The following is a 23,270-nucleotide window of genomic DNA, read 5'->3' as shown; positions in this document are numbered from 1 at the left end:
TGAGGATAAATTACCCCCCACCCACCCACATTCCCTCTACGCCCACATGCATCCACGGGCAGAGCACACACTGTCCAATGTGCGCCGGTGTAGCTGCTCTGTACTGTAGCACGAGAAGAAGAAAACAAACGCGCGGTTCTCCTGCAGAGCTCCCCGAGCGAATCTGAGTTGCCGTATGAATGTGAAGCAGGGCATTGCAGAAGAAGAGCGCGCACCCCTCTGCAAACTTTCACTGAATAATTTAATGATCTGTGTTTTAAAAAATAAAAGTCTTGTTTTTTGTATTTGCTTTCGCTGACTGATCCAAAGCAAAAGCGATTCAATCTGTGGACTGTTTGTGAAAGCGTTTTCATTTGCTCTTGAAAAACAAACAGCGTGTGCTACTGTGGGTCCTTCCCATGAAAAATCATTTGTGGCAAAAACACAAAAAAAAGAAAAGAAAAAAAGAATGATAATACTCTTCAAACGTCACTCAAGTTGAAACAATTGGTTGATGAATTGATTAGTTGATCGACAGGGTAATGATCAGTACCTTCTGTAATAACTGGCACAAGTTCTCTGGTTTCACCTTCTCAGTTGGGAGGATTAGCTGCTTTTTCAAATGTGATAATGACTGAATGGTTTATTTTTAGTTTTGTGTTAGTCTGAAAAATGTTATGTCACCAACATAATCCTTAGTTAAAGTCCTAAACATCAGTACCAACCTTACTTTTCTTTCGAATATGTTTGCCTTGACACTAAGCTCATTAAAAATGTCACAATTCAAAAAAGTGCGACTGAAAGAAAAAGCACAAAAGCTTATGATTAAATTACAAAATCTTTGCCATGTGTATAATTTACATGGTTGGCTCATTCAAACGGAATTAACCCATATGAGTTTTCTTTGTATTTTTTTTATAGTTTGTTCTTATTTGCTGGTAAAAAAGCAAACACAGGAATGGCTGTTAAGATGTCAAAAGGTTAATGGAGATTATATTATATTACACACCCATCAGCCACAACTGTAAAACCAGTTACCTATTTTGATGATGTGACTGATTGGTGTTTAATTAATGGCACGTAGGCTTATAAAAAAACATTATTAGCCAATAAATACATTATATGTACAGTATAAGCTAATATTAGCCTAACCTAGACAGAACATTAAAACAGGAAACTGGTTTTAATGTTGTTGATCAGCGTATATTTTTGAAGAAGTAGCCTGTCACTTCTGTTTATAGGTCAGGCTGTAAAAACTGTGTCTCAGACAAGGGCTCACGCACAGCTTACATATTTCCCCATTTATCTGACAGAACAATCTGAAAGAGCAACTTCATTGGTGCGTTTTGCCTCGTAACGTGTTGGTCTCACAATAAAAACTACAAGTGCTGCTTGAGTTTCGACCTCTTCAGACAATTTCCCCTCTCCCTGCTCCTTGGACGCACTGTAGGTGAAGCTGTGCCAGAAATCCCGGAACTATAATCAATGCAAGGTTAACGCTAATGAGGAATTTTGTACAAGACATATTTCACTTCATTTTTAACTGGGTACTTTGTAACAGGAAGCAGGGGGTGTGGGCGGGGGTTGGGAGGGTGCAGGGAGTGTCATGTGGGCAAAAGGTGTGGTGCAGACACCATGACCATCTGGAAGGCTGGTGGGAGACGAGGACCTAACAGAGAGAGCAGACTGCAACCTCATACACACACCTGATCTCAGACCGGTGTCTGTTTATCTCTCTGTCTGTGTGCGCGGATGGAGACAGAGAGGGCTTGAATAAATTGAATATTCTGGATATCCAGAGGAGGTGTTTGTATGGTCATTTGATAGGACTCTATATATCTGTCAGCCGTCTGTGTTTACAGCAGATCATATCATAGGGAAATGGGCTGAGACACAAATAAAGGGTGAGGGACAGTGACAGATGGAGAGAAAATGAGATATCATAAGTGTGTCAGATCATATTGACAGGGGTGTCTCTAAACAGAACTACTGCTCCTCTGATATTAATCACATGACCGGAGCCTTTTGTGTTCAAGTGCCACAGACACCCTCGAATGAATGACAAATATGATTAGAGGGAGTGATAGATAAATGCAAAAGGAGAGGGAAAATTTCACAACATTATATTTTTCAACTCATGGATGTGAAAGGAAATGCTTCACTTCGAAATGGAAAAAGGGAGAAAAAAACTTGAATCCTCCACCACCTTTATTTCAGAGCAAGAGCCCTTCTCTAACAGAGTTCATGGGTACTAAAGCCATTGGTAAACTTACTGTAAAAATTAATTTGAGTGGTTTCTAGGGGACAGAAGGAGGCATTTGGGTTAGGGTTAGTGAAGGAAAACAAAGCCTTGAATTGGCTTAAGACTCCACAGTGTGGACAGGCAGACAGCCTGGCTGCAGCAGTCAAATCCTTTGCAAACAGGTCGACACTGCAACGCGGTCCAGTGCAACTGGACTAAAACATCACAGGTGCACCGACATCATCTGTAACATCAGTGCTGATGGTGATAACGCACCTCAACACTCGTACTCGGCATCAGAAAATGAATTTTCCTGTCTCACATACCAGAACCAGGACCCTTTGTCAAACAGTGTGTCCTTTGATGTGTCCTTCCCCCCCAGTTTTTCCATTGTAAAGAAAAATGACTGGTGTGAAGATTCTTTATAGTCGATGCAGGGAATGATAAAAGAAGGATAAAAAAAAAAGAAAATACATGAAACAAGGTTTATAGTACGAACGTATGAGTTACCTTCTGTGAATTCATTTTTTTGATGCACACTTTCATTTAACCGGTTGATCTATTTAATTAAATACTCAGATTGTAAGATTTATATACACCTCTATTAAATATAAAATAAAGTTGCTTTGCTTTCCATTTCCTTTCCCAGGTTCAGTGCTTTTTTCATCTCTTTGCAAACATCCTATAGTCAGCTTTTTCTATATTAATCATTTTGAGGCATTATTTGCTTAGCTTGTTAAAAGGATATCTCCACCTTTATGGCTAAACAGCTCCTCATAAAGTGATTTATTCAGCGACTCGCGTTGCTGTTTCGCCACAGCTGCTCTTTTTAAAAAAAAAAAAAAAAAAAAAAAGTTTTTTGTGTAACTGTGTGGCTGTAAAAAGAGACTTAAACTTGAGCTATTTTGGTATAGTGGTAAAAATGATGATTATCAGTATTGGATATTTTCTTGATCAATCAAGTTTGGTCAAAGAAATATCACAATTTATTGAAAAATGTCCACCATTTTCTAGCGCTTAACGAAACATCTTCAAATTGCTTATTTTGTCTGACCAACATTCAAAAATCACAGATATTAAATTCAAGGATGCAACTAACATTTATTTTCATTACGAATTTCTTATTCTTATTATCTTCATTAATCATTTGATGAATAAAATATCAGAAAATAGTATGCATATTTCAAAATATGCATAATGCATAGTCTTCTTTTGAATACTACAAAGCTGCACTGCTCTCCAGGCTGAATTTTTCAGGCATCTTGCGCGTCTGGCCACGCCCCCTTTCAGTGATGTCACAGTGAGTGCAAGCACATACATGGCTCTGACAAAAGTAAAATGGCAGGGAAACAATGCACTGCAATAGGCAGGAAGTAGAAGATGCAAGTGTATTAGGTGATCGCTTCTTACTATTGTTTTCATAAGTAGGCTACAGGGCCGCGCTACCATGTTGTTATAGGCCCAACAAACCAGTGGTATGGTAAGGTGGTTGTAACTGGCAACCACAACCACATCCCACCCACATAGGAATGGAATGACCTATTGTCCCTAACAGCTACAATACTATATGTACTGTGTGTGTGGTGTGTGTTTGAATGTGTGAGCCTATATGTATAAATAACATTTAATGATATATAGTATAATATTATATAATATATAATGATATATTTGGGTAACAACAAAACCATGCACACGCTATTTTATTTGGTTGGCTTGCATTTATGTTTAAAGGACATAGCCACCCATCCTGACACAGCTGTACAATGAGTCCAGTGGTCCAAATCAAAACAAGTGTTAAACCTCTCCTTTCAGATACAAAAATGCACGTAGTGCCTCAAACACATCAGGAACACCAATCCCTATTTTCTATGACTTTTCCATCAGGCTGTGCAGTAAGATAAGTCGGGTCATTCCCACAAAATTATGCAGGAAGCAGCTCTGCAATTTGATGGCCACTGTAATATGCATTCTGGGTAAAAAAAAACAAAAACAAAAAAATCAAAACTGTTTTTAACTTCAAAATATACACATTTGACATTTGATAGCTGAATTAAAATAGACTACATAAAACACTCGGTTAACGTGGCACCAATGGTTTATACAACTCACCGTCTTTGTTTGTTTTTTCTTTTAACACAGAAATATATGATACAGCTTGTGTTTCACTTGGAGAGATGTTTGACAGATATTATATTTCACCCAAATCTGATTTGTACATGTAGCTTCCTGTTTCTTTCTGAGTGCCGTCTAGATCCCCTTTTCCAACATAACTGTTAATAATAAACACTTGCTCACATTTTTTTAGATGAAGCATTGGAACAAGGTTTACAGGGGAGAACAGGCACCCAACAGAGAGACAAGTCAATCACGAGTAAGTATCAACTGCAGAAGAAAGAACAGTTATTATTAGTCAATTGTAACCACTGTTTCTAAGCTTTACATTGTGATTAATATACTGTTATATAATACTTGTGTTTTCCTTCCTCTGAGTCAGGACACTGAAAGGGGAATAGACCCTTTTGAAAGACATCATCATCATCATCATCCATCCTTTTTTCAATTCTCGGTAGAACACTGACAGAAAGACCGCCATGACTCTCAGACATGTCGTGGCGGTAAATGCAGCTGCAGTCAATAGAATTGTTGGATGGTTGGTTTGATTTCGGTGTACCAATTTTATTATATTTTTTTAGCTATGACTGTGTTTACCTTGCTATGATATACTGATGATCTGTGAAAAGTGTTCATTGCTGAATCCACTGTGAATCCACGTCTTTCCTTCTTTTGGCGATTGACATTTTTGTGAGCGCTAAGACATGCGTTGGGTGCGTGTCTAAAGTGGTAAACATTTAATGATTAGCACTCTCAAACTGATTGTACTCCGTGTTCACATTACCAGAATGAACTCATAATGGAAAATGGGACAGATAATTTTGTTTAAAGGGATGGTGGAAATGAAATTGTAGTTTTTAGGTACTTTTCAGTGTGTCATCTGTTTCTGTTTTTTTTTCTCCCCCCGCTGATGCCTCAGTGATCCAGCTGATCACTGGCAGTTTGGAGGAGGATTGTTCATCATCTGCAACGCCGCACTGTCACTTCTGGTGCAGGATCATTGACTATTTGTGGTGCATTTTGATTTTACTTTTATTACACACTACATTCTGAATTAAAATACAGCGTAATGTTTGTCCACATACTGTATATGATCAGAACTCTATAGAGCCACCAGGGGTCAGGAGAATATTGTGGAAAACAACATATAACAGAATTGGAAAATACAAGCTAAAAAAAAAAAAAAACAACAGACCACCACTACCTCAGCTCCACAGTGCAATCTGTCGCTTTCTCCACCTGATTCAAAGGTGACATCATGACCTCACCATGATAGTAACCCTAACAGACAAGACAGATGGAGAAGTGCCAGTTTAGCTTTCTCAGTTCCTCCTGGGTGGCTTTGAGGAACTGTTTATGAATAATTGGTTGAGATTATAATTTACATCTGAATGTTAAAGTGTTTTAGAATCTGCAGTGGTGTGTACTTTACTCGTAATTAGGTTTCCAACCCCACTTTAATTGAAACAGTGAAAATCTTTTTAATGTATCAGTTTATTTTGTATTTCTTCAGTGTATTTTCAGTTGATGATATTTCACTATAATCTTAAAGCTTACATTTCATGAATTAGAAGAAACATTTCTATTGTTAATCAGCACAGTAGTTTAAATATTAAATGTCGTACGTTGTGTTATGTTGTATTACTTTACGTTTAAACATTAAATCTATACTTTATCTGTTATATACAGAGATCTTTTATTTTGTCTTCCAAAATAAAACTTATTTCAGAAATTTGATCATGTGTTAATATTATTCAGGAAATACCTATAACATTTTTGCACTTTATTTGAATTTGGATATTTTACTTTAATCTTATGGTGCCAGTCATTTGACCTTTTCCTTTTTTTTTTTTTTTTTACAGTGATAACCACTCTTTTTGCCTCCAATATAATATATGTTGTTTGTTTGCGAGATGTGTGCTAGCCAGCAGCATTACCCTGACGCAGCCAAGCATAACCTGCAATGGACACACACTCTGTCAACGGCAGTAAGCAAGCAGCAGAGTGCTGCACTGCCAGAAATATGGAGCAACAAATCTATACCTCTCACACAATGGGGGGGGGGGGGGGTTCTAGCTACAGTATATGATAGAATTTGATAAACAGCGGGGGTCAGGAGGCAGGTCAGCACTCCATTAAATTATTCTGACAATTTTGATCCATTGCATACAATACTGGGAAGAGGCACTGGGCATCACCTAAGAGGAGTAGAGCGGGAAAAAAATGTAAAGGAAAAACTGGCAGGAAGCATAAAACAAACAGAGACGGTCTTTACTGCAGGAGATGAGAGGAGATAAGAGACATCAGAGGGAGAGTCTGCTTTATCAGAGTGCAATGAGAAAGCAGGAGGAGAAATGCGCTCCCTCTGGGGAGAGGGGAGGAGAAGGGAGGGGCAATGTGGAGGGGGTGAGCTGATGTAGAACTGTATATGTAAATCATGTAGTCCTGCATTAAAATAAAATTAAACAATAATACCTTTGACTTATTGTAAGATTGTAATAACATGACATGCATTGACAAAACCCTGTATGTGGACTCTTTTGGATATGTGACAATACAGTTTTGTGCAACAGCAGGGAATGAAAATGGAGGGAAAAATGGATGGAGAGTTAATATTCTGCTCTTTATTGTATATAATGGTCTTCAGCTCTGTGAGGGGAGTTAGGGATTCAATAGGGGGAACTAAAGCTTTTGTTTTAATTAACAGTTCAATTATCAGGCAGCTAATGGCTTGGTAAATATAATGGGTTAATAACTCAGCAAGCAAGATCAATCATCTGATTGTCATTTTGTGAAGCTGGAGAAAAAGTTCCAGTAAGCACATGCACACGTGTGTGTACAGTATGTGTTCTCTGTGATTGAGTATGTTTTGTTATATTAGTGATGAGCAAAGGGCAGGTCCCATTCCTGAGATGGGTTTTGGATCAAAGCTGTGGTGGTGAAGAAATTTCCCCTACAGTGATTTAGGGTGGCTCAAAGGTGCAGTATGTGATATCTGACAGGACAATGCATTGTTTGTCCTGCTCTACCTGTTTTCACCTGCTTTCCTATTTATGCACATGTTTGTGAGTTCTGATTGATGAAACATGAAAATGAAATGCGCTTTTATGTGTGAGTATCACAGAGGAGTTATCTTAGTTCGTTATTTTCTGCACCGAAGTTGGAGAGAGAAACGTGAACATAGCACAGTTGCAGTGGTTGCTTGCCATCCACCGTGGTTGGCTTATCTATAGTGCGATATTTCAATTTTGCGCTTACTTCAACAGCCCTATTTTCTATTTGATTTAAGTGTGTAATAGACAAACTGACCTAGTAGTAGCTCTTAGCTGCACATATTGGGAGGTCATTTTCTGTAAGCCTGTAATCCTGATGTTTGGCGGCCTGTCATGTTCACAAAGTAGCTGTTAGCAGCTTGTCGAGTGGAGGTCAACTGTCTAAAATTAAGGGGGTAAAAAAAGAGAAAATTCTCTCCAGTCAATGAAATGGACAAAAAGACTGTGAGGCAAAAAGGATTTTTGAAGGCTTTATATCCTAAAGGTTTGCTGGCTGAAGGTTATGGTTTCAAGATAACCTCATGTACAGTGGACTCATTCAGATGAAGCATTTAAGACGTGTGTTTGAGGGTGTGTGTGTGGGCATGAGCCCAATGAGGCAGAAACGGTGCCAGTAGCCTTTGAGGAAGAAGCATGTGTCCAGCATCCACCACTGTTGTGCTGGGTCACAGATGTCACCTGCTCCAGCAGCCTGCCTCACACCACTCGCCCTCCCCCCATCCCTTGCCCACTTGTAAACAGCCCACTACACTAGAGGCAAATGCAAGTAGCCCAGAGTGTCATTAGTTATTTGGACTGAATCATATTGTCTTGTTTTTCAAACATGGGTCACCAAATGATCGTAAGAGTCCTCAAGAGTCCTTCATATTAAATAAGAGAAATACTATCCAGAGCTACCGGCTATGTTGTGTTGCCACGGCCTTGCCAAGTGCTGACACTGCAAGTTGGACTGAATTAAACACTGCTGGCTGGTGAGTTGGTTGCCTTAAACACAGTAAATTAGCCTGGAAAAAAGCCTGGCAAAGGGAAAGATACCAAGATAATGTCAACCACAAGGAAAAGTGTGAAACCACCATTCCACAAAATAAATCAGCTACAGGACAAAGAAGTGTGTGTACGGGTTTGTCTGTGTGTGGCAAAAGCATATAGACTCTGCTAATCTTTCAAAGGAGCTCCGTTGCAATGGTGTGGTCATCTTATTGAGAGGGCCTGAAATTCCTTTTGCACGCCTCAACCACTTGTTTGCTTGAGAAACTGAGAATGCTTTACCACAGGAATCCTCCATGGAGATTGTTGATGTGTGCACTCTCACTCACTCTCTCACACAAACACACACACACACACACACACACACACATTAAATGTGCCCACCCACACATCACTGACATTTCTTTTCGAAGCGTCTTTAAATTACCACGCATATTAGTGAAGCACTGCCAAGACCCCTTTTTATTATTCCTCTTAATCTCGTGCGCTTACAGGGTCAGCGGCTGCCCCCACTCCCCCCTACGCCTTTCCTCTCCCCTTCACTCCTCCATCTCTGTGCTCTTGAGCTCCCCTCTCCCCTCTGCCAGCAGAAACAGACAAGTGGTTACACCCAGTCTCCCATGGGAGCTCATACTGCGCTGCGCCAACAGATCAGGATAGGACAGCATGGCACGCTCCTGCTGCACGCCTGCCTTCTCTCCCTGCACTTGCCGCCAACCAAACCCACTTTCTACCAACTGTGACTCACTTCTCATAAAAATCAGCCAGGCACGCCATTTCATTCCTGTTAAAAAAGCAACATGTTCACGATTTTAATTAAAAATCTGGAGTATTTTTTTTTTTTTTTTTTTTTTTTTTTACAGTTGGGAGTATAATAGTTTATGATTTCCAATAAGGATTAAGACATCATTACGCTTCAAACAAATTGCTTGTCGGATCATCAGGCAGGGTCTGAAATCCCCTCCCCCACACCTTTATTAACTCAGAATTGGCGGGACAGCATCCAACTATTTTAGTAACCTTCTGAATAGCACGCCCACTTCCTGCAAAAATTGGCCAGGTGTGCGTAGGTGAGAAAGTATACACGATCTGAACTTTTCTCTCAAGCTCTCGCACTTTTTTTTCTCCAGTCTTCACAGAAGTACTCCTTTCCTTTCACTGAGTTCAACATACAGTACATCATGAATACCCACAAGGATAGACTGTCTGAATGTGTAAGCTACCACTGTGTCACGTCCCTCTCTATAACGACAAGCTTTTCACTCCATACTTGACTGTGGTCATTTGGAACTCATATGAACACTTTTAATTTAAGACATGCTAAGATGATTCTTGTATGTTTGAAGCATAGGGACTCCTGAACTTGCACACACAAGGAAAGTAAAACAACTTGGTGCAGAGCATGCTGCGCAAGCTTTCTTTAACTATACAAAGATAGCCTTGTTAACGTCAGTCCTTTGCGAGAAGGCCAGGATGGGACCTGGGGGTAATTCTCAATGTGTTGGCGTTCAGTGGACATGAGTAGTTCAGGGCGAACTACTCTTTTCAAGTTAAGTTTTGGAACACATTGCTAAAGTTTAACACTCAGGCATGGTTCAAAACACAATGGTGAAGTGAAAATCGTGATTTCCTGGTTTTGCCGTTGAGAGAGATCCAAGGGCACGAAGAGGTTTCACTTAAGAACAAAGGCAGGGGCATGAGCGCAATGTGGGGGCCTGGTGGGCGCTAGCAGCCCATACTTCTAATCCCAGTTAAGACAAGCCCGGCAGGCGAGCCGACACAAAGGAGCTTGGTCCAGTGTTAGTGGAATTAAAGCAAAGCCTCTCCTCTGTTGTTATGCTAATCCACAAGACAATGATTATCTGCAGGGCAACGTTACCACGGTGCTAAACATGGCTCAAGAGTGCCTCAATTAGGGCGCCAATTGCCAGAGGAGAGCAAAGACCGAGTGAGGCGGATGATGCCGCTATGAACGGAAAAGAGACCGAGCGCAGAAGGCGTTTTGTTATTTCAACCGAGTGGATGGGTCAGCTTTCAAATAGAGGGGTAAGCATACAGATGAAGCTTGACCCTCACAGCTTGACCTTAGCCAGGCCTGACCCTCTCCATGCTGTAAAGACTTCCCCACTCACTGGGACAAGTAGTTCAATAGCCAACATGTAATTAGCTCTCAAATTCAGCCGGGGTAGGTTATCCTGCAACGACTGTAGGGTACCATTATGACACTCAATAACACGTTCTCAAGAGTACACATGTGGAATGATGATGAGTAAGTGTACCATACAGGTTTGTGGCTTGCATCATTCATTTTCTAATGTGGCAGCGCAGTAGTTCAGGTGATTACAGTTTTTGTTTAAATATCAAGAGTTGGAGGACAACCATAACACCGGATACATCTGCAATAATCCTTGATTTACTCCACAAATCAAAGTGAGGAGGCAAAGCCCTCGCTGGGTGTTAAAAGCTCTTCATTGAGTTGATGTGCCAACTTCAATTCTTTGCTGTTGTCACAAGATCAAAGAAAAGTATAAAAATAAATAAATAAATAAATAAATAAAAAACAGGCTAGGGGAGGCTGTTTTCTGTTTCTGGAGCGGCTTGTCACACAGCTATTTTATAGATGCATATTTGAAAACCTGGTAGTGTGGCTGGCATCACACGAGTGTCTCCTCGATCCTCGTCAAAAGTAGCTCTGGGCCACCGACATGGACAGACAGAATGCATCCCACTGGTTCAGACTACCTCCATCCTGTCCATCCAAGGCCTCTGTCGCACTTTCCCGTTGTTTCCATGAGGGATGCTTCATCATTTCTTCTGGTAGGTGGTCAGTCACTTGCTCTGTCCCACAGCTCAAACAGCATAATGGGCCTTAGACTGCTGTGTCATCTCATGTGTCATCTCATTGAGTCATGTTAGGGGCTCTTATATCTGAATTGCATGTTGTTACTGCTCTCCCAGACCACAGCTAAAACTGAGCAAGCGGGGCCTTTAAAAGTCCCTTCTGCAGTTATGGGACTGGCAATGAGGAGCAGTAGAGTTGTGGTGGAGGATAATACTAAGACAACATGAAAAGAGAGGAAGGGGAGGAAATGACACTGTGAGCGCAACAGCCTTGGGGCTACATGACAGGCATGTCAGATGCAAATAGTCTCATGCTGATTTGCCAAAGGCTTTGCCATAGGTGAATGCCACTGCTGCCACTCTCACAAACACATAAGGAGGACTGAGGGGCATCAACAAGCTCGCAGAGGCAGCTGGATGTGTAACAGGAAAGTGCTGACATGGTAAAGCAAAGGTGGTCTTTGATTCTGACTGTGAGGTTAGGGCAGGTAACGGGTTTGGATAAGAGGCCCTGCCGGGTTCACAGTTCACAGTTTTTAAACCAGTGACCTCCACGACAAAAGATGAAAAGAAAACCAGAGATAAAACCTGAGAAAAAGCAAGGAGAGACAACAAGAGGGACACAGGCAAAGGAATGGAGGGGGAGAAGCAAACAGCTGAACTTTGTCTTACAGATGCTTCAAAGACACCAGATGAACACTTAACCCTCCGCTGTATCAGCCACTAGCTCTATGCTGAGAGAAACCACATGAAGACGGTAGATGGATGGATTAGGTTCCACAACTGTGAAACCACAGGTCTTGCATTGCAGGGCTCCACACAACACTCAGCAGAGCATAAAACACAGGAAGATGTCTGTTTCTCAACACCATTGTTCATAAAGCTAAATATATTGTGCATGCATTAGTGACATTTCAGGAAATATTGCAGAGACCACAGGATGACATGTGACAAAATGATAATGACGCAGACTGAAACACAGGTTTCTAAAATGTACAGCTCAATTTTCCCTCGACATTATGGTTCGTGTGTACACAGGAATGAGCAGCCTTTTTCACTTCCGCAATTATTTATTTCAGAAGCGATGCGAAAGTGAAAAATCAATTGGCGAGCAACCAATGAGGTCTGTGTTGGCGTCATGGTAACACATGTTACTTTTCACTGGCTGTGCACATTACTTATCTGAATTGCCCCAGCAACCTACAAACAACCTCCTGTCTCTACTGTACAAGGGCTGAGAATTTCATATTGATGTTGCAGTGTCAAAGAATGCAATATCTATAGTGCAAAGCCTGCAACATGGGGATTGTAAATTCATTTTATAACTCAATCAATAACTGAAACACTGGGAATGAGACTTTTCTGGCACACACAACTTCTTAATGCCCAGAAATACCATTAAGTAACAAGAGACTGGACATCACTGAGAGGTCTGAAGGCGAAGCTCCTGGAAATGTTTCAAGTTTCATCTATTGAGTTAATATAACCTTAAATCTATTCTTCAAATGCACTGCAACTGCAATATATGTCAAAAATAATGCTGATGTATGTTTTGTCTACATTCTGCAGCAGATCCAGCTCTGTGGTGTTCTCTCTGTCTTTAGCGGAGCAAATTGAACAGGCACGAATTCATGTCAACCCGCCGAGAGAGTCAGAGTGTAGTCCGCTCTTCAACACCTCAGTGATCCCTCAGTATGTACAGTGAACATGCAGATATCTCTGCCTCTTGTGGGCGGGTGTACTCCAAGAACAAAATTAGAAACCTCAGAAGTGTCCAAACCAATGTACTGCTGTATACAATTAATGACCAGATGTGTACAACTCAAAGCGGCTTAGTATTCTGGTTATAATTCTAGCCCTTCTTTGTAAAATACCGCCCCGATCCTTTGCTGATGTCCTCGATTAAACCCTCCTCAGCCCTAAAGGAGAACTGTAACAGAAGAACTAAGAAGAACAATCCACCCTCAGATACTCTTACACTGTTGTAGATCATCAATATGTGATGAACAATGCACTCCAGGAGTTATTCTGCCATTGTTATAATTACTATTTTGTTGTGCCCACTTTCTTTCAGCCTTCCCTGTCTAATTTGACTTCAGTTAGTGATTTCCTATATTTCCCAGAGTGCTTTTCAACAACCCCCAGAGAAAAAGGCCTGACAAGCTCAATGGAACAAGCTGTTTATTCAGCTGTGGGTTATAGACCTATATGTAGCGGAGAAAAAAAAAAAAAAAATCATATCAGAGCTTTTTTTTTTCTCCAGTCGGGAGCATTGTGCATTTAAGTCAGAACCCAAAATGTCTTGTATCTGCACTGCATTCTGGTCTTTTGAGGATACTTATTGGAGAAATTACCATAGCTGCCTGGTTAACAATGCATTTCCACCAGTGTAATACTTGATCATTATTCGAATGTCTAAAAATAAAGTCTTCTTGTTTGATTCTGAGGGGTGGGTATGAAAGAGTTGGGACCATCGAATACAAGAGAATATTTGTATAATATGGAGACATTCCACCCCCTGCATTTGGTCAGTTTGGTAGAGAGTAGGAAAAATGCCATCAAGCAATTCAATGGTTCCAGAAACTAACCACAACCATGAATTCTTAACTGTCAGAAGGTGGATTTATTCCGTAAAGGGAAGATTTTTCAACACCTCTTAAAAGAACTGAATCAAGGATTTGTCAGACGTTTGGAACTTGGTGTTAGGAAGTCTATCCTTCTGTTCTATACAGTGGATGTTTGTATCTGCAGTGCCTGGATGAAAATTTCCCTGGATATTCACAGTGTCACTGCTGTCTGATTGCTACCCTGCTGTCTTCCAGAGCGCCATGCTGGGCCAGGTGACAGGACTCCTGCAACGGAAATCCAATCAGGCCAATCCTCTACGATCCCTGACAATCCTCTCAGCCGCCGCCGTACACCGCCAGCCATCGGTAACACACACTGCACATGCCACACACACTTACAATGAACTCTTTGAAAGATATGGAGATGGACACACGCACATTAACCACCTCACCTCCTGTGAACTTGGCACAGACGTCGTAGGGGCTGAGTGCTAAGTGAAACACTGAATCCCTTCCAGCTAAGAGGACTAGAGGACAGTGTAGCTGACCCTCCATTCTGACTTCTCAATGGAGGTCACAGAGATGAATTTACACCTTAGGGGATCAGTAGTGTAACAGCAAAAAGACTACAAACACAACCCCCCACCACTAACACCACCCGCACCCCCCACCGTGACAAACAAACCCCCTAGAAAGCAGGAAAGGCAACAATGACATAAATAGCCCCCCTGCCTGTGAGTAAGATAATGCAGGCCTCTCATCACGGTCCAGGTCCCACTTTCCAGGAGCCTGGGGTTGAACTCTCTCTGGACCTGTGGGGAGGTCACATGCCGGCCACCCAGTACTGGCCAGTGCTGGATCAGATACCACTGGCTAAATGGAGGCCATTCAATAATCCTTATGTGTGTGGGTAGAGGTGGAGTTGCTGCTGGGAATTTGGGCTTCCTGTTGAAAACAGAATAATATCCACAAACCCCCGTGCAGAGGCAGGCCTGTCACACAACCTTTCTACCCAAGAGTGGGAAATGCACCCATTCTGTCAGATGAGCTCATGGTCTTGTTCTTTTCTGTTCCTATGTGTGCGTCTTTGTGGGCTTGTGCATTCTGTGTTCTGGCCGCAGAATGAATTTGGGCAATTGTCACTGTGATCCTAATGACCAGCATCTGGCTCTCTGGCTCTCTTTTTTATATTTTGGGGTTGGGTTTGAAAGAGGTGGGTGATCTGACTGCTTATGCCTCAAGCTGCGCAGCTGTCCCAATTACTACCTCTGTCTTCTCTCCTAATTTCCCCTCCATTCCCATCTGCCTCTCCTACACTCCAAATTTCTGTCCCATCCATCCGTGGATGCCACTAGTGTGGGTTTGTACTTTCAGGATGCTCCCGTGCAAGAAAAAGGCCTTTAGAGATTGAAGTAGGTTTGGATCCTGTTTTAAGTTAGACGCTGTGGGACACATAAGACCCAGACAGTGCATCTTGTCAGACGGCTGAGAATTTTTAGCAACATCCCCGAATCCCTCCAGCCCTCCGTGCCTGCTCTGATACTGGCCTGAGCTGTGGACTCTGAGGGGCTGACATGGCTGTTTGATGAGCCATGAGCACTGAACATCAGGGGATTTTGTCAGTAGGTGGGTGGTTGGTTGGCAGGGAGTGGGGGTGAGGGTGGGGGGTGGCTGATTGTGTCCCACAGTGAGTCGCTCAGCAACTTCAGATGAGCTAAAAATTCTCACTGTGTGTCATACCCATGTGAATTCAGTTCCTTGTGGAGAGGAGGCGCCTCAAACTTCACTGCGTTCTTCTTGTCATCATGGCAAGCAAAGTGATAAACTAGAATAAATACACAGACAGGTAGATATATAAATGCAATACATAGATACAAATTAATGCAAAGGTACACAGGAGGCTGTGCAACAAGGGGCAGTTAAGTGCCTCCTACTGAAAAGGGAAAAAAAGGGAAGGCGAGAATTTAAGTGCTGCATGTGGATGGGTACATGCCTATTTCTGGATGGCTCCAATGAGCCGAGAAGAAATGTCGTAAGACCCACTTCCCAGCTCAGGCTGCAGCAGCAATAACTCCCCAAGATACAGCAAAAGCAAGCACACATAGGCGTGTGTGCACACACACACACAAACACACATCCTCTCTGATGTGAGTGCACCGCAGGCTGGGCAGCCTCCCTGCAGGGCCAAACACAGCCGGGGTAACATACTCTTTGAGGGGAAGTCCAGGTCAGGATCTCTGACTGGTCACAACAACAGTAAGAGGGATGGGGCGCACTCAGAGTTATCCCTCAACCCAAATCCAGCACACATTCAAAAATCCTCCAAACCCGCTCTAGACAGCTGTGGCTAAGGCATTATGTGATCTAGATCCAGTTCCTACACAAATCCAATCTGATGCCACATGGCTATGGGGCCAAGCTCCTATTGTGCCTGTCTGACTGAATTCCCTTTCAGATCTCCCCTTCTTCCGCCCTGTCTTTAGACATTTAGCTGAGTAAGACAGGTAGACAAGCAGCGAGGCATTTAGACAGGCAGAGAGCAGGGCAGGCCTGCTGGGGCCTTTTCTTTTTCTGCTGCTGGAGAATGCTATCAGCCTGGATCAGGCTAGCCTGCTCAAGCTGAGCTCCAGCAGCCTAACGGCCCGGCCTGCTTTTCTCCATGGAAACCTGCCCCACACTCGCCCTGTGATTGGCTCGTACGATCACTAGACAGACACTCTGTCTTACAATACAGATAATAATGGCCCTCCGGCAGGATGAGAGCAGGATGAGAGTGATGGCACAAAGGCCTTTTTCCTACAGATTTTGCCCTTTAGAAAGGCTGCATTCTGCAAGCTTACAAGAAACTACAGGTATGCTTGCTGCACATGGCCTCCAGTCGGTTAGCTCTACAGACCTTAATGCACAAGACATCATTAACATTCTCCACAAAGTCATTAACATCTTAAGAGGTTAATGAATATTTTCATATCTTTTTGCTGGTGTCTTTAAAAGCTTAGAGGGCAGAGGAGAAAGAAAACAGACACCAAACTCTAGTCTCACATGATAAATGCCAGCCAAATGCCAACACTGGACATACAGTGATTGTTCACTGAACCATGTGCATGAACCAGCTATTCTTTATCTCTCCTGTCTTTACAGAACAAGTCTTTCGTAATAAGGCTCAGAAATGGTTGGGTGTCCATGTATCCGTACATAATAATTTCAATATTTCCTCAAAGCAGGAACAACAGAGGGAAAGGCTTCCTTTCAATGACTTCTGCTCTATTTGCAGTACATTATCTGGAATTGGGGAACAGAAATACACTGCACAGAGATTAACAATACCAACAAAAGAATGCTACAAGATGAGCCTTCCTCTTTTGGTAGCATTGTTTTTTGCAGCTTGCTACAAGCATTGCCGTGTCTTGCATAGCCTCTTCACTTCAAAATGTGTTGCTTGTTTCCTGCATAGCTCTATTCAGCTTTCTCTTCTCATCCGTCTGACGTTCTCAGGAAAAGAAAAAAAAAAAGAAAAAAAAGGATATATCTGGGACAACAGGGTGCAAAAAGGGGATGTATACACAGCACACTGAAGCCAATATCAAGCATTATACACACACTGTACACTGAGCCAAAACACTGTGATGCTTGAAATTAGAATGGCTTTTCATGCAAACAGAGGCGCTTGCTGTGCAGGTGACAGGCTGTTATTGCAGACAGAACTGAAATGAAAAACAAATCCAAGTGCTATTTTAAATATAACTCCACTTGGCAGTGGATTGCACTAAACCAAACAGAGAAACTGTGCTCGCCACGTGACAAATGTGCATAGTGTTAAATACAGATAAAACTATAAAATAAGTCACCGCCCATTTCCACTCACCGCACTGCATCTAACCTCTTCGCCAGAGCAACACTAATATGTTTAATGAACTCATTAGTCAAGAATGAAGACAGACAGTGGCATGACGCATGGAAAGTGGGAGCACAAAGGACAGAGGGTGAGAGAGAGAGAGAGAGAGAGAGAAGGAGGGAGGGGGGGCGAAGGAAGGGGAAAGAGAGAAAATAGATCAGCTGAAGTGAGGGGGTGCTACTTCTCTAGAAAGCACAGCCTCCTGTATTATAGATGCGCTATCATGTGTTACAGTAGGTACATGGTAGGAAATGCAACATTTGTCCAATGGAATCAACTCAACAGCCAGAAACAACACAATCTGGGAGGCACTCTGCAAAAACCTTCAAACCTGCCAAGTAAATTTCCAGGGTTAGTTGGAGTGTTATCACAACCATTTGATTTAAGTGCTTCATCAAAAATTACGCAGCCTAAAATGAACTGCTCTGATGTTATTATTTGCACTAGGCTGATATAAATGGGTCCACCCATGGCTATGCCTATTCATTCCAAAAATGGCAAAGCCCAGATCAAAGCAAATTGTTGCCAAAGCATGAGTCACTTTTCTTTATGTAAAATAATTGGCCCCTGACAGTTTAAAGCAGTTCACATTCAAACAGGCGTCTATCTGAAGCAGCACAGTCCCTGGCACTGGAATCCAAGACAGAGCTCCCCTGCCGTGGCATAGACTGCTGTCACCGCAATATATATGCCTGTTTACTTATTCATGAATGGATTAGGGCTACTAACTCAATCAATCTGGTTCCAGTTACCATGGCTGACTTTATTAGATAACATTAATGATGCATTAGTTGTCCATAGGTGTTGAGTTCTCCCTTGTCAGCAACTACAATTCAAATGAGAACACAATGGACCATTGGCTGCAAAGGGATCGAAACTTGGGATAATTGTGACACTACACAAAACCATGGGCTAATAATTTACTGTCAGACAATATGCTGTCAAAGAAAGAAAAATCACTTGTGCTTCACAGTTGAAGTATGTGTTGTTGTTGTTGTTGTTGTTGTAGCAGAAATTAATTGATATGAAATACTACAGTTAAGAAAGAAAAAAAATCCATACTTCATCAATACAAAGAGATTTCTTGAGAAAGCAACAAGACATTGCACTATTTTTCCATTGAATATGACAAATAAAATACAACTAAAAAGAGATTTGCACTGTACTGTTCCTTGAAATGCTTTGATTTTGGCCTTTGTTCTGAAATCATGACAATATGATACCCACCCACATTTATTACATGCCAATTGGTGGCACTTTGAAGGCATACATCTTCAAATAGGTGCCCCTGCTGGGAAGTGAACCTCTAGCCTTACCAGCTCTGACGCCAGTCAGCTGAGCTACACTGAAACACAGAACCACAAACACAACTGTCTGTGCATGTGGGTGCTGCCATCCATATCATCATGGGGGCTCCATAGTGTGCATGTGAGGAGGGGATGGGAGGGAGACTCCTCCGACTCTATGAGCCATTTCATTTCATAATCACACGTCAGAGGGACTTTATTACACATCAACAACACCTCCAGATACAGCAAACAAACGCACACCTGGCTGTGGTGATTGTTACAAAGCAAATCCTGATATTAGCAGCAGCAGTGCACTGAGGCTGAAACACAAGCAGCTTTGTCTGTTCGCCACACATAAAACACAATGAAGGAAAGACGCTGAAGGATACAGATACACACACATACACACACACACACACACACACACACACACACACACACACACACACACACACACACACACACTTGTCATACAACTCCCGTGTCATGTGTCTTTAGTTTGAAGGTATGTGTGCGCAAAGGTGGGGGTCAAACGCATTTCTCTCTCTCATTCAACCGTATCAACTCAAATTTACCGACGACAAACGGAAAACAAACGCAGCTAGCTTACAGGCTACACGCTCCTAGCACTGTTGATGCCTTTAGCCTTTAATAGGGCTGCCGACTGAACCCGCTTTAAATCCCGTTCATTCACACTGCCCAGTTGAGGTAATGCTCCAGTCTTAAAGGAGGTTTCAGACTAACTACCCTAGTCGTTAAGCAGATACACTGTGAACCAAATTGTTTTGAACATGCCCACTTGCCTTCTCTCAACGCGATGGAGCAGCAAAGGAGGCAGCGGGTTAGTTAATGTGGATGCAACGTATGTAACTATCAACCCGACGTCAATCTGAAGCAGAGCTATAATATCCTAGTAACTGGTGCTGATATAACGGGACCAGATATTCCTACCTACCGTGACCGCTATTTGGTCACCGTGATCTCAGCAGCGACGCAGTCAACAGGCCGGGATGTAGCGGGTGAATCTATGGGCTGAGCTCTGCCTCCGTCGCTCCTACTACATTTCCGCCATGCAGGAGCGTTATTATCACCTACCTTGTCATGATACACCGGCTTCCAGCGGCATCCGACCTGGGCTGCGGAGGCTGGGTCTGACGCAGGGGTAGCAGAGATTTGTTGCTCCAGAAAACTGAGGAGAAAGGCTGCGGCGGAAACAGGAACTGGGGGAGCTGGGATCTCCGAATACGGCAGTCGAGGCTGCTCTGTGGGGATCTGCTGGATGGCCGGTGTCAACGCAGACCAGAGAGGGGAGAAACTTAACATCCTGTCAGGATTTTTCAAAATAATAGGATGCGTGGTCACTAAGTACAGCCACTTGCTATACAATGTAATCGCTCTAGTTTTAGTTAGTTAGTTTGTTATAAATAAAAAAATAAATAAACACTATGCATTTTGTGCATTTTGCTATGATTCTTTGTTGTGACAAAGTTATCTAGTATAAGTTATGCATTTAACATGCTACCAAATTAGTCTCCTGCACATCACCCCAAATAAGTCTTTTGTTAAATTTGGGGCTTAATGCACTGAAACTGTATCATTTATTTATTTATCTATCTATTTATCTATTTATTTATCTATTGTTCATCATTTTGTCTATTTTCAACTAACTTAATTTTAAATAATTTTCTTCTTTGTGTGCAACATTTTGAATTGCCTCTGTTTTTCAGTTCAAATATACTTGCCTTTCTTTTTCTGTGTCCAGACATTTTGATGACGACTTTTAGATACAGTGGCTGTTATCACCACACAATTACGAACTTGTTAGTTGGTGTCATTTATTTTGGAGGCGCAGTGGTGTGACTTCCTGCTTGTATCCGGCTGTTGCTGACTGACTTGACTCTGGCTGATGCAGACCCTGCTGGGGAGTTGGATGGAGTGGAAGCTGCAGTGCGCGCACCAGTGTCAGGTTGTTGTACTGCACTCGCGCTCATGTACTGACAGAACCGGTGCCACCGAGGCGAGGGCACAACTCCCCCCACGAAGGATGACACTCTGTTCGACCTTCAGACTGGCACGGCATCGGTGCGGTGCGGGGCAGAGCCCCACGACCACGTACCATAAAGCGTCGTTCAATCGGTCCTCACTCAAAGCCTATCGAAACTGACTGTGATTCCTACCGCTCCCAAAGAGCAGCTCCATTACTCATCTCTATGCACCTCCAAGATTAATGGTTTTATGTTCACTTTCCCAACGTAATCAGCAAAGTTAAACTACTTCTCATTTGGCTGATAAGAAAAACCAAATAGCATCGATATCCGATGTTTTTTATCTATCTGATGAACCCAGTGCAGTGGGAATATGTCTAGACAGATGAAGCAAACTATCCTGCATTTAGTTTTCACAGGTGGAGACTGGAGATTCCCAGGCAGTGTCACCGCTCAGATGCTGATTTGAGATCGATTTTTTTTCCATATTCTAATGTTTAACATTTCCATCAATTGTCTATCACACAAAGAGACATTTTCCATGTATCATCTACATGATACATGGAAAATTACTTACCCGGTCGTGTGAGATAGGAACAAGGAAATCGAAAGTGAAAGTTTCACAATGACTATAATTAGTTCAAATGGAATCAGTTCCATTGTTTTGAGGTGGGCCAAGAGCCGGATTTCTCAACACCTGGGCAAGTAAAACCAAAAGTCTTTGCAATGTTAGACACTTGTAGAGAGAGCAGTGGGAAAATGTTTCATTGTCTTTGTGATGTTGCTGAACCGATGCCTTCACTGACAGTCTGCAAGAGTAAATTCAAAAGTCATCCAAGAACAGTAATTTAGTATACCTAAGTATACCTTGAAGCATTTTACAGCTCTACATTACAGCTCATTGAGAGGTTGATTATGTATATGCTGTTAAGGAAAAAAAGACAACTCCTGTGCAAAACTCATCTATTTAGCCTGTTTGTAAGTAGCGTACCTGAGCGGCCAGGGCTTCAGACCAGCTCATCAGTCACACTGCTATAAACCACTGTACAGGCTGCACATAATCGTACTCAGCAGTCTTCCTGTGAAGACCTGCTTATTCAGTAATTCACTGTCATGGTTCAGACTGCATGACATTCATTTTAATTTGAGCCAGTCAACTGTATGCAGCAGAAGTTCATTAACTTGAAACTGACTCAACAGACACATCTCTCATACACTTCTTCTTCTAAGTAATCCTTTGCTATTCCTTTAGAGGCATATCAGTACAGCAGCTGCTATTTAGTGTTTATACACATCCATTATGTTCATATAAAATGTTGACTTGAGTTGGGGTCAAGAATATCTCAGAGTAAAGAGAGCCCAAGGGCTGTGTGTGTGTAGGTGTGTGTGTGGATGGTTGCTGTGTAACAGCAAACAGGCTTTCAGGTAGCAATTTGTTGCCCTTGAACATGTAATTTACTGTGCCACTCTCTGTGAACTACTGTATATGGATGTTTTTACCCCCCCACCCCCCTCCCTTCCCTTTTTTTTTTTTTTTTAGACTCACTTGAGAATTAAGCCACTAAATCAAATTCATAATACCCAAAGGCTTTTCATTTGTTGCTGCTTCAAAATCCATCTTTGAAAAATATCCTGCTTGCCTCGGAGAAGTCTCACTCCTGTGGTGAGGAGCTGAATCACAATAACAACCCCCACCTGCTTTTAAGCACACAAATATTTTCCATCTTACTTAGTGGGTCTGACCCCTAAAGCTGAAGCAGTAGCGACATCATGTGGTGCAAAGTTAGCAGTACACTGTCGCTAAGAGGGGGAGGGATGAGTCAGTCTGAGGCATTGTCTTGGTAGGGTAGACGATGGTTCAGAAAGGAAATGCGGCTCAGGAGACATTTCAGTTGTGTTTCATCAAGATGACTAATCTCATACCAGGAGACCCGGTAAACCACCCACCCTCACCTTCCCAACCACAGACACAGGAGAATTTTGTCTGTCCACTGTGATAACATCATCATCTGTGGTGTTCTCCGCGGGGCGGAGGCAGCTCGATCACTCCTGACCTTTTTGTCTTTGTTGACCTTTTCAAATTGAGATACTGAGGTAGAGTTTCTAAAGGAGAACATTGGAACTCTAATGAGGAAAAAGCAGGAGGGGGAAGATGCAGAACCAGCATGGATTATACAGAGTCAGATGCTGCACTTTGTATGCAAACATAGCCTGATAATCAGACTTGCCAGTTATTTCATCCTCAAAAAAAAAGAAAAAAAATCCAAGATGTGAGCAGGCATTCAGAGGACTGTAAGCAGGCTTGCTCAAACGCACACTG

General features: G+C 42.3%; 1 protein-coding gene across 1 annotated transcript in view; it reads right to left on the bottom strand.

Annotated features, from left to right (window-relative positions):
• Positions 1-20,253, bottom strand: part of fut8b (fucosyltransferase 8b (alpha (1,6) fucosyltransferase)) — an 85,846-nt gene extending 65,593 nt beyond the window's left edge. The window contains exon 1 of the mRNA XM_023415129.2: positions 20,061-20,253. The gene's annotated coding sequence lies outside the window, so the exon portion shown is untranslated. The remainder of the gene's footprint in view (positions 1-20,060) is intronic.
• Positions 20,254-23,270: the final 3,017 nt, after the last annotated feature.

The sequence above is a fragment of the Seriola lalandi genome, unplaced genomic scaffold, assembly GCF_002814215.2.
Source record: "Seriola lalandi dorsalis isolate HSWRI2012SDOR001 ecotype SW California unplaced genomic scaffold, Sedor1 jcf7180002054544, whole genome shotgun sequence".
In the NCBI taxonomy this organism is placed as follows: Eukaryota; Metazoa; Chordata; class Actinopteri; order Carangiformes; family Carangidae; genus Seriola; species Seriola lalandi.
This window is presented reverse-complemented; position numbering and strand designations above follow the sequence as displayed.